Here is a 19,843-nt window from a genome sequence, read left to right as displayed (position 1 = left end):
CGTAGTAAAATGCATTGGAAACAAAGAAAATGATGTCTAGTCTACTGGACTAGGGATTAATGATTTCTTTAACTCTTCATGCTGCCATAACTACTGGGAGACAATTGTGGTTTCAGTGGAGTTTAAAGGTAGGAAGTGAGACAAGTGAATATTGCAACAACTGAAGGGATCGTTGAATCACAGAATGGTTTGGATTGGAGGTGACCTCAAAGCCCATCTAGTTCCAACTCCCCCTGCCATGGGCAGGGACACCTTCCACAAGACCAGGTTGCCCAAAGCCCCATCCAACCTGGCCTTGAACGCTTCCAGGGATGGGGCATCTGCAGTTTCTCTGGGCAACCTGTTCCAGTGCCTCACAGTAAAGAATTTCTTCCTAATATCTAATCTAAATCTCCCCTCCTTCAGCTTAAGGCCATTAGCCCTTGTCCTGTCACTACACGCCCTTGTAAACAGTCCCTCAAGCAGAGTAATCCCAAGAAAACTGAGTTGATACTTCAGTTTGGCAGCTCCCTGGTGCAGGTGGTACATGGTTGTGGGTTCAGACAGAACCTGGCTTGTTGGCTGTGCTGTTTCCAGCAGCTTTCAGTGGAAATGGGAGCAATGGGAACAGGCAGCTAAACCTCACCAGGTACTCGGGAGAAGCTTTTCCCTGACTAGCATGGCCTTGTTACAACTAGTCCCACAGGACTTAACTAATATTTGGTTGACTTTCTGCTATGGAGGAAACTTCAGGCATCATATTGATTTGGCCCAAGATATTATATGTGTATTTATTTGCCAGCAATGATGTACAGAAATACTAGTGCTCTGTTTTAATACCAACTCAGCTGTTTGCTGATCAGCAGTGACTATTTAAATTGACCAATCTACCTCACCCTGGCTGGAGATCAAGGGATCAGCACTTAATTTCATTCCTTGAATAAAGATTTTTATATATATATCTCTCTCTCTCCACATGGAAATATCAGAACATGAAAGGTTAAATCAATATGGAGTTTTACATTGCTTAAAGGGCATTTGCATCAAAGCAGCCATGAATGCAATTCACTTGTTTAATGAATTTTTTATGCTTATTTAATGAATTTCACAAAGGTTTGGTGTTTTTCATAAAATGGATAAGGACTTCCAGTTTTATGAAATAATAAAAATGGAACTGAAGTTATGAAATGAGCAATCTCATTAGTTAGGCATGATATATTCATATGAAAGTGTACATGTTTCTGAATTATTGCAAGCAGCTGTATTGCTCAAACTGTAACTCGTTATAATAGTATTGCAAATATGCCTTTAGTTAAGATATCAGAAAGTGACAGAAAGAAATTAGATCTTGATTGCTAATAATGATTTAATTAATACTTACTGTATTTGGCATACTACAGATGCGTTCTTTCTTTTGAAAGTGTATTCTTCCTTGGTAGATAGTTAGTGAAATGCAGCACTATTTCTAGCCCCTCTTTGCTAGAATTCTAGCTTAATTTTGTGTTTGCAGAGCTTTACCCTCTCTTTTATTATCCTGATGAACAGAGGAAAATACCATGATGGTCTGCCAGTAATAAGAACATGCCTTATTTTGCACCTTGGTGCATCTGTAATTTAATGTTCTTTGGGAATTGCATCACCTTGCTAAAAAGTTCTCCCAACTTGATGACACTTCAGAAGTGAGAGGGGGTTGTGTGAATATCTCTTAGTGAAATAACTTGACTGGGTGACAGTAAGCGCAGGGTTGCTTGCTGGTGGGATGTTGTGCTCTTCTCCAGCAGGAACAGCAGCAAGGCTGCTACTTGTCCTCCTGTTTGGAAAGGACAGGTGGATGTAGTCATGCTGCCTTATTAAATTTGTGTTTGAAAGCTGCTGTCCTGATTTGGAGCACGTGGTGTAACCTTTGAGTTCAGTGGGGTTGCTCACGGACACCAAAATACAAGCCTGGGCTGAGGTGTTGCTGTGTACTGACCTTTTTCCTGTTGATGTCTGTGTGTCTCCGGGCTCGCTGGCCATCTGGGAACCACCACACCAGTTAGGAAGCGTACCCCAGTTCTATTCACCAGCCTGGGTATTTGCATTGTGCTAGGGTTATGGATGATACCGGAGTGTGCTTCCTTCATCCTTTTCCCCCTCAGCTATTGCAGCCAAACCTTCTTTCACTTCCCTTCCCTTCCTGTCTGACATTTTGGAGTGACTTACGAGTGCCCTATCCAAAACAGCCTTTACAGCATGCCATAACCAGAATATTGTAACTACACTCAGTGAAGCAGCTCCAAGTGGAGTAAAGGAATCCCACTGCCCAGCCCTGCTGGTTTACAGCCCTCCTGTTCTGCCAAGGTAGCAGGCAAAAATATTGCAGTAATAAGAGATAAATTGGGGCTTTCAAAATTAATGATCTTGCCTTATTAGATATCCACTGTGCATAAGTAATCTTGTTAAATATATGCATTAAGACACAACAAGGCAGGGCAACGTGGTAGGATAATGGTCCATCATCAGTGGTTATTAGAGGAAAAGGAGAAATGAAAGGCCTTTTCACCCATGAAGTGTCATTATCCCACTCTTTGGCATGCTTTGAAGCCTTCTTGTGATTGTGCAATTAGCCAAATAAGAAACTTGAAAAAAAAAAAAGGCAGCGTTTACATCTGCTTGTGCTCTGTCACCTCCCGCCGGGTGTCAGCGTGCCGGTGGAGCTGGTGCTGTGCCTGTGCCGCAGCAGAGCAGGGCTGTGTGGCAGAGCAGCTTCAGCCCGCCTGGCCCTGCAGCGGTGCTGGGGAGGGGGCTGCCTCCTCTGTTGGAGTCCCTGCTGAGCAGCCCAGGGCCCCAGACCACTTGCTCTTGGAAGCTCATGCTGCTGTATCTGCACTACTGGCGTGACTTGTCTGAGCTGGATTCAGGATAATTTTGCATGGTGCAGTTTTTGTCTCTGTTATGCCTCAGATGTGTAAATATTGGCGTATTTATTCTTAGAAATCAAATTCAATGTGACATGTCTTTTGCAACTTTAAGACTTTAAAGAATGGGTTGGGGCTCTGCGTGCCTCAAGGGGTCCTGTCCCTTCCCTTTCCCAGGCTGGGCTCTCTTCTCCCACCATAGACTCTGTGTCCTCACAAACTGGAGAAGAAACAGCGGTTTACTCCTGAAGACAGAGGCACTTTACAAAAGCACCAAGCGTGTGGCATGGTTAGGTGATTTTTCCCTGTATCACAGAGCAAATCTGCCCTTGAGCCTGGGCTTGGTACTGAAGACTCCTGAGGCCATGGCAGCAGCTTGACTGATGCTCTAGGTTTGGAGGTGAGGCTCAGGAACCCTCCTGGAGCTCAGCCAGCCTAATTACAGTGCAGCTATTGTGGGCAACAGTACCTGAGAGTTTCATAGCGTTGCACCAGATTTAATAACTAGCTGGTATTTAATTTGTGGTGTGGAATAACATCTCTTATTATATCTAACATAAATATTTACTTGGGAGATTCAACTAAAAAAACATTTGCTTGCCTTCAAAGCCTATCAATTTCTCATCTATGGCTGACAAAGAAAGCTTTGAGTGCTTAAATTCATTTCTAGAAATTAAATTACAATTTTCAACACTAAAGCTTCTGTGATTCCAGACACTTTTTCTTTCCTTTTATTGTGTTTGACAGCAACTAGATTCTCAAGGTAAGTGGTGGAATGTAGTCCTATGTAAATGTAAAGCGTAAAATGAAAACTGGGGGGAAGAAAAACATTTAAGGTAGGAAATTAGAACAGTTATTGAGTTCCACACTATGGTTAATGAGTGTGCAGAAAGAAAACATCTTCTTGGCCTAGTGAGCTGGAGCATTACAACTGTTGCAACACTTCTTCTGTTTTTAGAAGGAAATAAGTAATAACCCTGACACATGGGAAGTCTTCAGTTTGCATTTTTTAATGCCTCAGGGGAGTGCAGTGTTTCTGGTTTAGAATCTGTTAAAATTTTCTTTAAAAGGCAGGTTTTGTTCTGAAACCAAAACAAAAATTAACATATTAAGCATATCTGTAGGTCAGGAGTGTATGGGAGAGGGCTTGGCTGCTTCACCAGGACATGGCTTTTTTAGAATTGCTCAGCTGAGGTTAGGCTGTGGAGGAAGGACTGAAAATTACTGTCTCTTACTGAAATAGATTCAGTGTATTTGGAATTTATGCTGTGTTGCCCTGGGTAGAATTAAAAGCAGGCTGTAATTGCACTGGAGCGGAGGGGGCTTGTGCACAGGTTCTCAGTTTTGGGGTGCTCAGCCATCCTGCGGGGGAGAGGAGGCCAGAATGGGATGGCACTGCCCAGGTGAACCCTCTCACTGTTCACTGGCTGCAGCCAGAGGTTGTAAAGGTTACCCCTCCGTCTGGGAGCAGAGGAGAAGACATGTCTAAAGCTTGTTGGGGACGTGCTGTAGCATCCCATTAAAAGTCCCTTTTTTCTGCGTTGCTGGTAAGCGTATACTGTCCTCACTGTTATACTTTAACTGGACTTTTCTCATGTGTGGGCTAAATTGTCTTATGCTGAGCTGAGTCCTGAGATAAATTAAATGATTCAGTTTTTAATGTACATGGCACAATGTTGTGCAGTCGAAAGATATCTGAAATTGCTGTGACTACATCCCTGTGGTTATAGCCAAGGTATAGGGCCGTTTGGCTTGAATTAATAAGTATTGCTTCTCCCCTAGGGTAATTCGCTGTGGAATATCCTGCTAACACAGCTTCTAGTATCGCACTGAATGTCTTAGGAGATACAGCGTACAGTTTTGCACACTGCTGGAGTGTGCGGTTTACAAATACCCTTGCACACTTCATGTGCTATTTAAAAATCTCTTTCATGCAAAAACTGAAGTATTTGTATCTTCTGATGCTGTTACTGAGCAAGCTGATTAAAGGTGTGAGCAAGTTGATCAATACTTTATCTTTTCCAAGCTCATATGTTCATTATTATTGACAAAGTGTGGCTGGTTTCCTTCAGTCTGACAAACATCCCAAACAAAAGTAACTGGGATTTTTTTTTAATGATACTTTCCTTGGGAAATCTCTCAGGGCTAGGCTGGAGCTTGTGGTTGAAGCTAGAGAGGGGATTTTTAAACTCTACTAGGTATAAATAATGTGGGACAGGGCAGGGACCCTCAGTCCAGTCCCCCTCCTGGGCTGGGAGCAGCCAGGTTGTGAGCGCGGGGGGCTTGCGTGCCCAGGGAGTGATTCTGGAGCCAGCCTGGGCTCATTCACCCCTCTTCTTTCTCTGGGCCAGAAACTTCACTCGGGCCCCGAAACTAAAGGGTTGACTGACACTGTAACGCTCTGCAAAACAGCCAGCTTGAGCCCAGCTGGCATCAGCCCTGTCCCCTCCCTCTGCAACCTGCTCTGGCGAAGTTTCCTGTTTGGAGCAGGAGCAGCGGGGCTTTGTTTCTTGCTGCCTTGAATGGGTGGGAGCAATTGTGTTTGTGCCCTGCTCCTTGCTACTGCTCAAACTTAAAAGCTGCTCTGAAGTTTCTGTTACCTTTTTTGTTTCCCAGAGATGTGGAGCTTAAAACTAAATGGCTCAAATCTGGATCAAGATTAAATAATTTGGGTCAGGGCATAGTCTCAGATGCCCTCCAGGAAACACAGTCAGTGGTTAACCTAATCAGCTCCTGTAATTCCACCAAATTCAGCTGAAACAGCATTTCTCCAGTAGAAGGAAACTTGAAGCTTAATAGCAAGCATCTTGATTTTTTTAACTGTGCCTGAGAATAGTTTTGGCTCTAGTATTTGGAGCAAAACCCAAAAGCAGTGTCAGGGCATTGGTTAGTGCTGGTGCTCAGCAGCTGGGTCCTGGTGCTTCGTAAGTGTTGTGATGCCTCTTACTTAGTATCACGTAATAATTAAGGGTGATTCTTTGGGTTACAGTAGTTCAGAAATTATATTGCTGATTTTAAGTACAGAGGCAAGTTTGCAAACTAAAATAGAGATTAAACCAAACAAACTTAACTGTTGTCAATGAAGTTTGATTTTTATTTTTGTGTGTATACATAATATACACACACCCTTTTAATGCCTCCAGAACTTGCAGCCTTCCCTAGAAAGGACTCTGATCCATAAAGGCTTGTCCTCTGTAAAACACAGTGGCCCTGTTGAGCTCCAGGCTGTGGAGGTGCTAGGGAAACCTGGGCAGGTGCTGTGTGAAACTGCAGCTTCTTGTCTGATGATGCCATTTTTTGTGATCAACTCCAAAAGCCGTAAGACACACTTGGGAGAGATCACCGGAGGGATTGGGCATCTACTTCCACTTATGCCTTTGAAACTCTTCCTTATCTTGTGTCTTTTTTCATATCATTCCACACACACCTTATGAAAAAGGTTACTGGGAAAAGGCATAAACCAACTTGTTTTGGGAGGCTGGGGTGACCCAGGCTCGATACGTAACCATGCCGCTGACAGTCAGCAGCTCTCTACCTCCTCCAGTGCCATGGTCCCACCACAGCCCCTCACTGAGGCATTTGTAGAGAAGGTTTGTCCACTTGCTGTGAGCAGACTCCTGGTTGCATCCAGTGCCTGCTAAGGTAAAAGGAGAGTCCGACGGGGCCCCAAATGTCAAGCTCTTAGGGCTGCCACATATTTCTCTGCTTGGGGGAGAGGCCAAGTGTTTGCAACTTTAGAATGTAAAAGCACTTGGTTGTCACGTGCCATTAGCTGTTTAAAGCGTGACATCTCAGGAAATGCTTCATCGTAATCCTCCAAATGAAGAAATCTGAAGTGAACTTTTTGCTAAGTTTGGGTATCACGTTACAGGGTCAGACCATGAACTCAGAGTTGTACCTACTCTCAAATTGGTTTAAACTGCAGGCAGACAGTTCAAGTCCTGAAAAAAATCAACTTTCACATTTTGTTTACCTTTGATTTACACGTAAAACCTAGGAGCAATGCCTACATGACAGAGCTTGTCCAGATACTCTTCTCCAGCTGTTTTCCCTGAGATCCCTTTTGCGCAACAGCACTGTTAGTTTAGCCTTATCATCTGCTTGAGTTTGCTTTCCTCTTCCTGCAGCCAGATGAGTGATGGGAGAAGCTGCATTGAGAGTATATACGTTGGCTACCTGGGCTTTTGCTGCTGGATCTATTTCACCCCAAAAAGAAAAGCTTGGTTCTATGATGCTGTGTGAGGCAGAAAGTGGTTCTTATGTGTTTGGTTTTGTTCCTCAGTAGTATTTTAGTCATCTTGCTCTGTTAAGTGGTCCAGCAGAAGATGTGTATGGTATGTAAGGACCAGCAATCATGGCTCGCCGAGGCAGCCAGTGAAAACAGCTTTGTAGTCATCCTGATGTGAAACTCTCTCACTAATAAGAGTATGAAAACAGAAATTACATAGTGTTGTGTGGAACAAAGTTTATTCAACTGTGATGTTCAAAGGTCCTATTAAGCTGTCAGTTTGGTCTGTGTTGTCCTTGATTTTGCTCCACCAAAATTTAACATGGTTTCAGTTCTCAAAGCCAAACCCTTCCAGACTGAACTCTGTCTCCACCCAGGTTAATGCCCTTCAGAAAGATTTTTTTTTTTTTTTTTACTTCAAGAGGTCATGATTATCTGTCTGGTCAGAAGTCCTTCATTCCTTGTTCATTATCTTTTTTTTTTAACATCATGGTCCATATTCATCCCTGTGGATCCCTCCTCTAAGGGACTAATTTGCCTCTGACTTCTGGTAATAAAGAGGGGGAGGGTGTTTGTGGCTGGTGGGCTGATAGCTGTGCAGCATGTTAGCTGTCCCTAATGTTATTCAAATTAAATCCAGGGCTGGGAAGAGAGTCTTTGTGCAGATGAATTCATATGAATCCTTGTGAAGAAAGCACAGATACTAGTGGACCTGGTGGTGAATTTAATGATGGTGGTATTAACAAGAAATGCATGATTACTGGTGAACAGGGATAGACTTATCTCTTTAAAAGGCCTGTACAGTAGAGTATTGTTTTTTTCTAAAAACACTTTCTATCACTTGTTTTGATACAGGGAAAACATTTCTATTAAAGACTGTAATTGGGGTAAGTCTGCCTTCGTTTCCATGTTATTCATCTCTGATTTACTTCAAAATACTATTACCACTGCTTGTTAGATTGCTCCCCACGCTGTAGTGAGCAGTTGTGACCTTCTCTTTCCTTGAAGAGCCCTCTGGTCCTGACATGGGCACAAACAGTTTGAGCAGGCTTCTTGCTGACTAGCGCAGACCTGCTTGTCGTGCTGCAAGTATTGATCATCCTGCTGCTCCTTTTTGCTTGTGCCATAATATCGTGCTGGGGCTGAGCCTCTTGTAATCCATCTTCACAAGATGTAGGATGTGACGGTGTCCCTCTTCAAGACCAGCAGTAGCACTAAGTGATGTGTAATGGCTGTGACTCTGAATCATTTGCTTTTGCTCGTTTTAATATTGGAGACCAAGGGATGGGTGAAGGGATAAAGAGAACTATGAATTGTTAAGAGGCTTGCCTTAAACTTGTGAATCCTTTGTACAACATCTGCATGTTGTTTCGCTTCCTTCCCCGCAGCTTTAGAGCGCGCTGGATCAGTGAGGAACAGATAGCTCAGTTCATAAAGCAGCGCTTCTGTAAGCTATACGCAGTTGGAGAATGTGCTTCTGGTGGATTTGTTCCATGAAATGCAAGGGAAGGATTCATGAGTACATAAAATAACAGCCTAATCAAAGAAATAAACAAGAACAAGTCTGTAATCTTCACAAAATTGGGGGAAAAAAGTGCTTCTGATGGACTTGCTCCTACTGTTTTCTTTGTAGCTGTTTCCAGAGCTCAGACCATCTGTTCCTTGTTGTAGGTTGTTAAGTGAAATGTGCTGCCAATACAAATAGCTCTGCTTGATGTTTGTTTGCATAAATTGTTTTGAAAGCTTCATGACGAATTTTAAGGATTACTTACAGGGGTAGGACCGTGTGGAGGAGGAAATATAAATTTGATGATGCATGTTGGAATCCATTAATTTGTTTGGAATTTATTATAAAAGCGAACATCCTATGCATTTGTTGAAGGGGAGGGAAACAATTTCATCTTGAGCCCAGAAGGTTATGGTGACGATATGCTAACTTGGCCACATCACAGTAAACGTGATCAATCCGCCCTCACATCTTTCTAAGCTTAGTTGCCTTTACTTACCCAACCAAACTCTATTCAGTATATCCAACTCAGAAAATTTCAAAGCAGCGAAATCTGTTTGGGTTTTGTCTGCCGTAGGAGTCTTAGAATCAGTTTTTTCAACCTCTTGGATATTGGACGGTTGTGTGGGATCAGTGGCCTTGAAATGAGTGACAAAGGTGTGTGGAAGGGAGTTATGCTTGGCTGCTGTTGATTGTATGGTGTGCTGTGACTTGGGATCTGCAGCGATGCTGCGCCATGTATGCCATAGGACATGGGAGGGGATAATTCCTGCTCCCTGAAACTGGTGATCTGAAGGCTGACAGAAGATGAGGGAGGAAATGTGCATAAGGAGAGAGAGAGAAAGGATTTGATTAAAGCCATTTAAGTCAGCGGCAGAGCTGGTGTAGCCAGGCTTCTTCATCCTGGCCTGTGTACATGATGGTGCTGCCTGATAGGGAAATGTCTGCAAGCAGTGGGTTTGGAGTAGGTTATACAGAAGCAACTCTTTGCTTGCAGTTGTTTAATTCCGGTGGTTTATCTTTAGCCTTACTGCCTGGGAACTTTGACTAGTTGAAAATCAAAGGGTTACCTTCCTTCCCATCAGACCTTTGAATGCGAATTTTGAATGACTGGGCAGTCAGACGTTCCTCTTGTCTCTACAAAACTGTACATTAAAACCACAACTGCACACACACCCCCGCACATACGCGCGCACACACATGCTCCTTTGCTGCTCATCACAGCTTCGCAGTGGTAATTCTCTGGTTTTAAGTGAATTGACCTGGCTGCTTTCATCTTCAGGTAATGCAGCCCCAGTTTATAATTCAGACCAGGAGCTTATGGAGATTTAGAAAGAGGCCCAGAGCTTTGCTTTACTGTGCCAGTTAAAGCATTTATACTGATGACAGTTAAATTGTTGAGGGCTCTGTTATTCATTTACATCACAGACACTAAGGTCCTCTGACGACCTACTGCAAATGTAAGCCAGATGTACCTAAACATATCTATTGTACATTTTACTTCATTTCAAACACTTCTCCTGACTTTCAACTCAAACCTTCTGTCTGTCTTGTCATGCTACAGTGTTTAATGATATTTTATTGCATTAGTTCACAAAACCCTTGAGTTTTTCAGTTGTCCTAAGCTAATGGACTGGATCTGTACCCATTTGCTAATACAAGATCTTTTTTAGTAGGTAGCAGAGCTATTAAACATAAATCAAGGTTTCCGATAAAATATTAGGTTTCTACTGCATCTTACAAAAGGATAGTCTGCAGTTTTACCTGATTATTATATCTTACAAGCTATAGTTAAAGCTTGTTTGGGGATTTACTGCATTCCATACCCAGTAATTTCATACAAATCCATAATGATTATTTTGTATGTTCCTTTCATTTAGCTCATAAAAGAAACCACATAGTTTGCTAGCTGTAGAAATGAGAGCCATCCCCTATTATTTCCTTTGGAAGGGTGCACTAAGAACCCTTTAAAAAAATGGGGGGGGGGTATTTCTTCATTACTTAACTTGTGTATCAAAAATCAGGCAGTATGATGATATCCTGCTGTAAGACAGAACTAGCCTGGTTTGCTACAGGGAGAAAACAACACTTTGTCGTAGCACTAAAGTCTTTGTGTATTCTTTTGAAAAATGGGTTAAATAGTATAAGCTTTGGGGAGATGTGTAATTGTATTGTCATACCTTCAGAAGTGAACGAGGGTCTCCTATGCACCTTTGGAGCAGGGACTCTTCCTTTTGGAAGAAAAAGGTTGATTATTTGGCGTGTTCTCTGATCCCAGCTGTGAAAAGTGCTTGAGCGCAGGCTTGGCTTACCATTGTGCTTGGTACATCCTTCCAAAGTGTCTCCACTCCCAGCTGCTATTTTTAAGTACGTGCTCAAGTCCTGAAGCAAATGCTGATGGTGGTTAGGCTGTCCTGTAGTACTGCCCTTGATAGGGAAGCACTGAAGGATACAGTTCAGAGCATATGCTTTCTCAGAGCGAGATGCAAAGGATATAACTGCACTGTAAGAAACATGTGTCACAACTTGATCTCATTTTTTTACTGGTGTAAATATGGAGAATCTTTACAACAACCTTTTGGAGCTGGTTTAGAATTACACATTGTGAAACGGAGCGCAGGGTGCCTTGTTTCTTGGCCAGAAGGTAAATACAGTTGATTGGAGCTGGTCAGGAACTTCTGATAAAAGATTTCTTTGGAAATGCCACTGCAATGAAACAAAGTTTTAGTGAAAAAGGATCTGTTTGAGATAAAGGAGGGAGTGAGATGGGGCTGTTCACCCAAAATAGCTGCAAGGGGTGTGGGAGTCCCAGGTTCAGGTTCCCTCCGTGGGATTCAGAAAAGTCTAGTCTCTCAAGATTCAGGCTTGTGGTTAGCCTTGTGGTTATAATGGGGTGAATGTGTTGTATTTGGGGATGGCAGGATGAAATGTTTTGAAGCTTTGTATTGGAATGCAACGCAGAGAGAAAACAGTCTTAGAAACCTCAAACACTTCCTTGTGAAACAGGGGTCTTGTTTGTAGCTTGCCTGTACAACTGTTTTTTTTCTTTTGTCAAACTTCAGTTTACCCTGGTTTTGAGGCAGCGTTAGCAGCACTGTAATTCTTGTTGTCATCTGCAGTTGCAGTATCTATTACACTCTGTTTAGGAATGTATTAAAATGAGAACTCCCAAGAGTCGATCTGTGGTGCTATTGCAAAGGAGCAAGAGGACAATCACGCAGACAAATGCACCTCTGTGGTGGTTGGAGGCAGGCTAGTGATATCAGATGCCTTTGTACTGGATGATAACACCAGAGTGACCTTACAGAGACTCTGTTTCTCCAAAGAAAAACAGTGTTAATTGTTGACTGTACACTATCATTTGAAATACAGTGCTGTCTAAACACATGGGACATGTCATCCTGTATCACTGAAAAAACAGAAGCAAGCATGGTGTATTTGCTGATCACTGGATACAAGTGGTTTATTCTTTCAACATTTCCTCAACTGAAAAAAACCCCACATCTAAGCTTCACAAGTAAACCACTAGAAATAACACCGCTAGAAACGCGATCACCTTAATGAGAATTTAGAAGAGAAAATAACTACTACGGCTCAAGGTCATTCAGGCCGTTACTGAAGTGTGCCACTGCACGGCAAGGCTCGGAGTTTGTCTGTAATTCAAGGCGTCTCCTACAGCCGTCAGATTTGTGGGGCGTTCCTCTCCACGGAGATGCTGACTGGGGGGCCATTGCGTTGGCTCTGGGGATGACCCCAGCTCTCCACTGGATGTCAGTGTTCCCCAGGAATGCAGCTGCTGGAGCACTTATCTGGCAGTAAAAAAAAAAAGGGGGGGGAGAGAAAAACTAAAGAAAATTAAAGAACAAAACAACCTTGACTCTTTAGGAAAGCTGTTTAGAAACTAGTTTTTTGACTGTTCAAATCAGCCTTAATTATACAGCAAACCTCAGCAGAAAGATCATGTTTACACTAAAAGACATCTTACGTGACTTCCGGGCTCACATGCCAAAAAGACTTGGATTTAGTTTCAGAAAAAACAAATGAACATTCTTCACTCATCTCCCCACAGTCTTGATATTTTGATATGCTGTAAAGTGAGTGATTCTGTTTTTGTCTCTGACAGTTTTTCTTTTTTCAATAGCCACAAAAAAATATTTTTTCAAATCGGTGAAAGCATGAGTGTGTCACTAAATGATTGATTGCTTGCTGGGTTTCAGCCTTTGATAATTAAGCTTAACACAATGTCTCCTCTTCACTGGAGAATGGTATTGTGCCAGATTCAAACGACACATGAAAAATTGAAACCAGAAAATAAAAACCTTTTAAAAACCAACTGCTCCCATCTGTTGTGCAGTTCAGAAGGGAACATAACGGTGGTAGAGGCACAGAAAACAGGAGGAGTGATGAACTCCTTCACAGGCTCCACCTTCTGTGCTCATAGAAGTGCCTCCATATGAAGTTCTTGTCTTGAAGATCTGACTCTGTCTTTTTTTTATGCTGAAACGGATTCACAAAGAGGGAATTTCAACAAGGATTTTGCTGAACAACCGAGTGGTATTTGTAGCACATGTCCAGCTGTATCTTTACTGACTAGTTGAGAATGTGTTGAGTGTGAAGATGTAGTCCTGTATCTTAGAACATGTTGCTTCTCAACAAAAGGGCAAATTTCTAAATGGAAGTCCAGAAGATGTTTCTGGCCCTGATGTGGAGTATATTTGAGGGCCCTCTCACCAATTCAGAAAAACCACCCCCAAACCTGAAGTGCATTTTCATCTCAAGCTTGCTCAGCAATATTAATGAGCCTTGTGCTTGTTAACTGACTTCTCCCAGGCTGTAACAAGGTTAGCTCCTTCAGTCAGACTTCAAGGTTTTTAACCTAAAAAAACCCCCTAAGGCACAAAGGTGTGTGATCCCTGGCTGACCTGAGAATTACAGGTGAGCACCACGGGTGAATGTCCTGGTGCTTTCACTCAAAGATATCTTGCCTTCTAGATCTCAAAAGAGTAGCAGTACACCAGGACCAGGGTTTGATCTTACCAAAACTTCAAGACAAAAGTTCCCATGCATCTCTTGGAAGCTTTGATAAAGATTTTTTGACCTGTTATTTTAAATTGATTTTGCTCGCTTTAGATAGTCATCCCAAGCTAAGGACGTTGTCTTTTGCATTACAGATTCACTCACAGAGGAGCAAGCCCCACCTCTGGGGACAGGAGTGATCAGCGATGGCAAACCAAGCCATGAACTGACCTTGTTGCATGTCTTCCACGAGAGAGGTGACACGTGTGCAGGGCAGGGAGGGAGAGATGCTGAACAACCCTGAAAGGTGGGTAAAGCTTGGGACTGACTGTCCCACATGCCTCTGGCTTTCCAGAGGTGTTTGCACCTGGGGTAGATTCATATTGTGACACTTAGTTGTGCACAGCACAATGTTGAAGTTAAGCTGTGCTGGAGTAATGTGCTGAATAGGAATTACATACCTTCCCCTGGAAGTGGCCTGTGTTTGATGTAAAGCAGTGAGCTGGGTCATTATTCTCTTTATATTTTGGGGCAGAATGTTTGGGCCTTACTTGTCACCTATATAAAGATGTGAGAGAGCAAACCCCTTTTATCCAAAACACACTCCAAAATCTCTGAGGCTGGTAGCCAGGTCTGATTCAAGAAAGGGATTCTAGACAAAATTGGAAAAACCTCAGCAAAACTTTGTCTTCTGGACAATATAGCTGAGACTGCTACTCACTGTCTGAGAAGCCAGTAAGCAAATAAACCAATTTTCTCTTGCTTTTGGTTGAAGGTCTGACTTTTTTTAGAAGCTCTGCAACCTCTGAGCTCCTGGAAAGCTGAACCAGAGGGGTTGACTGATAAACACCTCCAAAAAACTGGGTTACTTTATACTATTCCTTAAAGTTGTTAGTGCTGTCCAAGATAAACTCCTGTCTTGTCTTCTGTAAACTCCTATGAACTATCATGTAAAAAGCCAAAGGGAAATGTCCGCTTCATGTTTTTATCCTCCGCTTTATTTGTTGCCTCGTTCCCCTGCTTTAACTGTCATAATATAGTGGGTCAGGAGTTATGGTACTTAACGCCTCATGAATGTAGGTAAGCAAAACTGCGAGTAAATGGGTTACTGTGTGAGGTTGATTTTTCTCTAGTGAATTAAGGCAACTTGTGCATGTGTGACCTATGATGAATTTCAGCAGAGGCCATGGTGCTAAAAGTAAGATCACACAACACCCAGTGGAGCTGCAGGCTGTGCAGTCAGAGCTGGTTTGAGTTGCACTAGGGACGACTGAACCTTGTGACACTTAAGGTGCAAAGTTATTTGATTTGCTCTTTAGTCTTCTAGATTAAATTATCATAAGCAAGCAAAAGAAAATGGCAAAAAACATAAATATGGGAAGTGAGATGCTCGTCTGTAGCTTTAGCAATGGATTGTCTGACACTTGAAGTGACTTCTGCAGGCTGCTAAAATATTTTCTGAATTGGATACAGCTGGGGAACTGTCTGATAGGAAGCTGAAGACTGGCCTGTCCCATAGCGCCTATATGTCTGACATGCTGAGAATCTTCCCCCTTTCTCCCCCCCCCAACTTTTTTTGAGGTGTCAAATACCCATAAAACTCTGAATGTGTCAGACCTGCAGGGAAATAAGCCTGGTGAACTATGCTGTATTCACTGAATTCCAGTAATAAGTTGAAGGATCTAACCCTTGAAGCAGCGGATTGATGTAGCCTGATTGACAGCCAGGATGGATGCAGCACTCTGCGGAGAAGCCGGGCCACAGAAATCCCATCTAACTTGCATCGCTGGGGGACCGGCATCTAGGCTGCTAAGTTTCTATGTGACTCTTCGTAAAATGTAATCTTTACTATTCATTCCTACAATGTGTTTTCTTTCCTTGTGACCACCACACAGTGTTTATTTGATCATGCTGAGAACCCACATCTTATCTGGTCTTCTAACTCTTTCCTTTTGAAAGAGATAATGGAGGAAGGGGGGATGAGAGCAGGGAGGGAGAGTGGTATTGTGGATAAAAATCCTATTTGCATCTGCACAGTTAGTCACAGTTGAATATTAAAGCTCCTGTTATTTTCAGCAGCCTTTACAAACTAAGACTTAAATTCTGTTTAACTCTTACTGGAGATGTAGTTTTGGCTTTTTTCCTCCCAGAAAGATACTCAAGTTGCTCCACACTGGGAGGTTTAGAGAGTTCATGCAGTGCATACATGAATTAGAAACAAATAGGCTTAATTTCCTAAGGTCTTGCAGGACTGTTAATGGTTAAGCCTTGCTAAGGGATTGTGCTTTCTTCCTTTACCAGTTCTCTCCCCTTCATCTAGAACAACAACATTTTTACTTTATACAGTCACTAGGAAAAAAAAAGTTACTTCGTAAGTGACCCTTGACTATATTGGCTCTCATGGCTGACCCTAGGTTAAAGGATACCGAGATAGCTCAAGCCTGCTTTTTGTCAGTGTTTCCCCTCTACAGGAACTCCTGGAGATGCCTTGGTGGGAATCCAGTGATAAAACTGGAGCTCATTTCTCACTTACAGAAAGGAAAACAAAACTGAGGAAAGAATGTTTCCTGCTACTCTTTGGTCAGTCGATAAGCTTAATTGGCCAGGCCTGCCTGCTGTACATTGATTGTACCTACTAATAAAAGAGCTATTGATTGGCACTTTATTTAGCACTGGCTTGCATGGACTATAGTTCCTGCTAATGTTATTACTACATCAACCTTTTCCTGTTCCCCAGCTCTTTAGCACTATAAATTATGTCAAATGCCACCAGGGTTTTCAGTATTCTTGGACTCTTGGACAGTTTTTTAAGTTTTTGACCTCCTTAGTACACAGTGTGTCATCTCTAATATGTGTAAAAGTGTCTAATGGGATGGGGGAGAAATGTAGATGCTAACTTGTTATGAAAAAGTACTGAAATTGTTATGCCTACATTTTAGTTTTAATTGGACCTCAGAAATCAAAGAAATTGATATTCCTTGACATCTATTTAATGTGACTGTGATTAGTGAGCAGTGGTGGCAGATTAATGGAGACAAATACCTTTATGTGGAAACCTGCACTATCTTCCTAACCTTGCTGTTACCAGTAGAGGTCAGCGTCCAGGCTCCTGTCTATGTGAAAGCCCCAGATAATGTAAAGATGGGAATTGGTTAAATAAACTTAAGAGACTAAAAGCAAACACCTCCAGTGGTCCCAGACTGTGCAAGCATGGCAGTTAACTTCTTTCCTGCCAATGCTAGGGCTGTCCTGAAATCAGAAATGTAATTGGGATGGACCAGTCTCCCTTCTTGTTAAAGCACAGAGCAATGGTCCTGTGCCCATCGCAGGGGTGGGTCTGGGACCTCATTGGCAAGAAGTGCTGCTCTTGTTCTCAAGACGGGTTTGGGGCTCAGGCAGGTAACCAGTATTTCAGACCTGGTTTCAGTCCCCAGTCTGCCCTAAAAGGTCCCATTACCTTGGATGAATGATGGAATTCTCTGCATCCCATTACAAAATGAATGTTGATAGAGCCTAGCACAAGATGCCCTGCCTCAGCTGAGATTTTTGCCTGTGCTACTGTGTGTTTCCAAAAGAAAATGTCTTAAACATCAATAAAAGCTCAGTAGAAATGAGCAAGAACGACTGGTCAATACTAGTGCGTAGCCCTCTCTCTGGATGATAACAGTCCAAAAATTAAACAGACAAAATATCCAGTTTTCAAGTTGTGCACTAGTTTGGAAGGAGTCTGGTGTTTCTCTAAATTTCTCAGTCAAGTTTCATCTTTAGCTGGGTGGAGGTTGTTTGTGTGGGCATTACTTAAAAGCACTAATGCCACTGAATCGTGAAGCTAATACCTAATTCTTTACCTCATGTAAAACTTGCACCGAACTTAATAACTGAGGATAGGGGCTTGAGTAACCGAGTGGAAATCGTTGTTCACAGCTGTAAGGAGTCGTGAAATAAGCATCCGCAATGCAGGATTGTTGAATTGGTAAGTAGTATTCTCTCCCAGCAATTCAGAAGTGAGTAAAATATCTCGGATGTTTCTGCAGATCCCAGAAACTTGTGCCAGACCTGTGGGTGATAATAGGGGAATTTTGACCCCTCAGGACAAATGCATGGGCCAGACATCAGAGTCTTACCTGGCATTTAAGTGTTGAGATCATAGCCTAGACTTGGGAGAGAGCTCCCTGGGAAGTCTGGCCCTTAGTGCTGTAATAGGAACTGGAAGGTGCTGAGGTCTCCAAACCCTGGCCGCCTGCTCTTTGGAAAAGCAGAACAATAACTCACTCCTATGGATTGAAACAGTAGTATAAAATATGCTTTCGCTTTTTGTTTGCTTTCCTGTACGTTAAGCAGACATACACTTAGACTGGAGTTGTGAGTAGCTCTTTGGAAACTTTTCCTAAGTAAGTGCCAGTAAAGAATTAGTGGTACCAAAAGCCAACGTACATGTGGTACTTCACAAACTGAATTGTGAATTTAGCTATAAAGAAATTCAATGGTTTCTATTTTCAAGGGGTTTTTGGTAAGAAATTTTGCTAGCAACTTTCCCAAGTTTCCCTTTCAAATGTAGGATTGGTGTTTTCTGTTTTGCAGGGGATTGGAACATACTGCAAGAAAATAGCTTTAATGTGTTAAATCTCCGATTCCTTCTCTGGAGTATTTGCTTTCTCCATTCCTTTAGTTTATAACATGAGATTTAAGTATTGCTTTGGAAAATAATTAAAATATATGTGTAAATACAGTGATATACAATTGTATTAAAATTAATCTCCATTTTGAGGGAGAAGCAAAATAGGGCATTCTTTTATGCAAATCCTTTACCTTTGCATCTCTGTTTATATGTTTCTTCTGACACAAGAGCATTTGCATTAATAAATGCTGTAGGAGATTCTAAAAACCAGTCCAGAAATTAGAGCCACTAAAGAGGAAAAGGTGTGACAGACCCGCATTGCAAACTTCAAATATAAGGGCTCTATTAAAATGATAAATTAGTGAAGGACTTAAAATCCAGGAGACATGACTACATTTTTGCATTCTTCTCCATGTCCATGAAATAATCTTTCTGATGAAAAAATTCTTTGTGGTTAATGAAATATTGGAGACAGTGTAGCTTGTTTTGTCATATCAAAGGCTATTTCTGCTAACATTTATTTCTAATGCTTTTAAGAGAACCTTGTATTTTAAGAGTGCTTTTTAAAAAAAAGTATTAGACATCAAAAAAATTAACAATTGAGTCTACATGACATCCCAGAGAAAACAGCATTTTTCACAGCTCTAGAGGTTTAATCTGCATAACACCAGCATGTGAGGATCATAACTGGAGGCATGAAAGCCCAGGGCCTTGGTTTTGATACAGTTTTGGACTTCATAGAGCAGTGCTGGTTTATAGCAGGTGAGGATCTGGTTCTGAACTGCTTGTGGAGACCTGACATCCCTCATGACTCTTAGGAGTTTTATAACTTCATTTTTCCTTCTCACTCCCATTATAATACATACGATGAGAAACATATTACTTGTGCTTTGCCTAGGAGTGCTCTGTTACTTTAGTGGGTTTTATATTGCAATATTTACTTTTTGTGTTGGTATCTGAGCTTTTATATTTGGATATTGCCCTGCACTGAAGTGCTTTCAGCGTGCATTTATGTGTAGGAACATTGCCCATTCACACTCTGCCCCCCCCCGCCTTTTCATGAAGTCCTCATTCCAATTTTTGTATCTTCAGCATGGTGTCTCTAATTTTGGCATTTTTTGCGTGGCAGCAGTTGCGTGTGGAATTGCATGGAACTTGTCAATTCTTCTGTCAGAAAATGGTACTTGGAGGAGATGTGTGTAAGCTCCAGTTACATGTGTGTAGACAGAGAGAGAGCTTGCTCACAGGCCACAATGCTGTCTCACCAGCTTTGCGACTGGGCTTCCCCTCCCAGCCCTGGCAGCCGTGTCCTGCTCTCGGCAGAAGGCTGGGCACAGCAGTGCTTGCCTCTCTCTTGGGGCAGGGATTTGGGGCAACACAGGCTCCGGTGGGCAGAGTTATCAGTGCCATACACTGGGAGCCTCTCGTGCTTCCCTGCTGCTGTGAGACCTACCTCCCCATTAACCTGACTTTATGGACACATGGCTCAAGGGGGACCAGAGGCTTTGCAAGCTAATTAAAGATAAAACTTACCGTAAGCAAAGCAAAATTTAGAAGGGAAGAGAGAAAGCATAATGCGTGTTTTCTGTTTGTCAGCT

At 42.3% G+C, this 19,843-nt stretch overlaps 1 long non-coding RNA gene across 1 annotated transcript in view; it reads left to right on the top strand.

Moving 5' to 3' along the window:
* Positions 1–19,843, top strand: part of LOC142603665 (uncharacterized) — a 191,285-nt gene that overhangs the window by 157,071 nt on the left and 14,371 nt on the right. The window contains exon 4 of the long non-coding RNA XR_012837554.1: positions 13,783–13,934. This is a non-coding gene — a long non-coding RNA (uncharacterized LOC142603665). The remainder of the gene's footprint in view (positions 1–13,782; positions 13,935–19,843) is intronic.

Source organism: Balearica regulorum, chromosome 13, assembly GCF_011004875.1.
Source record: "Balearica regulorum gibbericeps isolate bBalReg1 chromosome 13, bBalReg1.pri, whole genome shotgun sequence".
Lineage (NCBI taxonomy): Eukaryota > Metazoa > Chordata > Aves > Gruiformes > Gruidae > Balearica > Balearica regulorum.
Note: the sequence above shows the minus strand (reverse complement) of the source record. Positions and strands in the feature narration are given on the sequence as shown.